The sequence below is a fragment of the Mandrillus leucophaeus genome, unplaced genomic scaffold, assembly GCF_000951045.1.
Source record: "Mandrillus leucophaeus isolate KB7577 unplaced genomic scaffold, Mleu.le_1.0 Scaffold98, whole genome shotgun sequence".
Classification (NCBI taxonomy): Eukaryota; Metazoa; Chordata; class Mammalia; order Primates; family Cercopithecidae; genus Mandrillus; species Mandrillus leucophaeus.
This window is the reverse complement of record NW_012110696.1, coordinates 393759-395955: the sequence shown is the minus strand read 5'-3', so window position 1 is coordinate 395955 and position 2197 is coordinate 393759. Positions and strand designations below refer to the sequence as shown.

The following is a 2197-nucleotide window of genomic DNA, read 5'->3' as shown; positions in this document are numbered from 1 at the left end:
ACTTGTAGTCCAAGCTACTCAGGAGACTGAGGCCAGAGGATCACTTGAACCTAGGAGTTTGAGGTTGCAGTGAACTATGATCACGCCACTGCACTCGAGCCTAGGCAACAGAGCAAGACCCTGTCTGAAAAAAAATTTTTTTTTCCCCAAAGAATAGATAGTGTTCTTTAACCACAATATATTTTAATCAGAGATTTATTATAAATCAATTTTTAAATCACAGAATATTTGGAAATCTAAAAGTATAGAAGTTTAAATAACTCATGAGTCAAGTAAGAAACCAGTCTTTTTTTTTTTTTTTTGAGACATAGTCTCAGTCTGTTGTCCACACTGGAGTGCAGTGGTGTGATCTCCACTCACCGCAACCTCCGCCTCCCGCGTTCAGGTGATTCTCTTGCCTCAGCCTTCCAAGTAGCTGGGATTACAGGCGCCCACCACCATGCCCAGCTAATTTTTTTTATTTTTAGTAAAAATGAGGTTTCACCATGTTGGCCAGGCTAGTCTCGAACTCCTGACCTCAGGTGATCCACCCGCCTCAGCCTCCCAAAGTGCTGGGATTACAGGTGTGAACCACCATACCCAGAGAGTCAAAATTTTTTAATACATAGAACTAAAAGATAATTAAAACAGTACATATGGAAACCTGTGGGATGCCGAAAAAAGTTAACTTTTTAGAGCTGTTTATATAAGGCTATAATTGCCTAAATTCGTTTTTAAAAATCCTAAAACATAATGAGTTAAAGATTTCCCTTGAGAAATTAGGAACAGAACAACAGAATAAACCCAAAGAATATATAAAGAAGGAGATAAGGGAGATAATTAAATAGAAAACAAAGACTTGGTAGAGAAGATCAACAAAGCTAAAATTTGATTGATTGAAAACACCAAATCTTTAGGAGACAGATTAAGAATAATAGGGAAAAAAAGACACAAAATATAGCATAATTAGATGGAAGAAGAATTAGGATGTTGATAATTATCAAAGTCAGGTGATGGCTATGTTCATTATACTGTACTCTCTGTTTTTGTGTGTGTTTGAAAATGTCTCTAATTAAAGAACAAAAAAATAAAAACAGTTTTGGCTGGGTGCTGTGGCTCATGCCTGTAATCCCAGCACGTTGGGAAGCCACTTGAGGTCAGTTCAAGACCAGCCTGGGCAACATGATGAAATCCTGTCTCTACAAAAAATACAAAAAAATTAACCAGACGTGGTGGCATGCGCCTACAGTCCCAGCTACTCAGGAGGCTGAGGTGGGAGGATGGCTTGAGCCCGAGAGGTGGAGGTTGCAGTGAACCAAGATTGTGCATCTACCCTCCAACCTGGGTGACAAGAGCCCTGTCTCAAAAAAAAACATTTTTTTTTTAAATTTTGTAAATATATAAGTGAAAAGGAGGAAATAACTACAGATACTGGAGAGATTAAAATAAGAGAACACTGGGAACAACTTCATTACAATTGACTTTAAAACTATGAAATGCAAAATCAACCCAAGGTAAAAATAGCCTGAATGGTCCAATAACTACTAAAGAAATGAAAACAATAGCTGTAAGTCTCAGTGCGAAAACTACATTTTAACAGTTTTACCGAGAATTCTACCAAACTTTCAGACTTTCAAAGAATGAATTATCCAGTCGTGAGCAGACTCTACCCGTGAATTTAAATGAGTGAGACAGCACACACACAAGTGAATACTCCCTACTTTGTCTTACAAGACAAGTAAAATTTTGATACCAAAATCTGCCCAAAACAGTACCAGATAAAAGGAAAAATCACAGGTTTGTCTCGCTCATATTAGATGCAAAAATCCTAAAGAAAATATTTTCCAGGAGGCTGAGGCTCCAGGAGAATCGCTTGAACCCAGGAGTCAGAGGTTGCAGTGAGCCAAGATCATGCCATTGCACTCGAGCCTGGGCAACTAGAGCAAGACTCCCATCTCAAAAATATTATCATACCTACATCGTTGTAATTAAAAAAAAAAAAAACAATATACCAAATCCAGCAGCAGTGTATTTTAGAAAGCAGTATACCATGATCAAATTGGTTTATCCCAGGAACGCAAATAGTGTTTCATATTAGAAAATTCACTTTATTGGCCAGGCGTGGTGGCTCACGCCTATAATTCCAGCACTTTGGAGGCTGAGGCGGGCGGATCACCTGAGGTTGGGAGTTTGAGACCAGCCTGACCAACATGGGGAA

General features: G+C 38.7%; 1 protein-coding gene across 6 annotated transcripts in view; it reads left to right on the top strand.

Moving 5' to 3' along the window:
* Nucleotides 1-2197, top strand: part of FAM193A (family with sequence similarity 193, member A) — a 281515-nt gene that overhangs the window by 256266 nt on the left and 23052 nt on the right. The gene's annotated exons all lie outside the window — the stretch shown is intronic.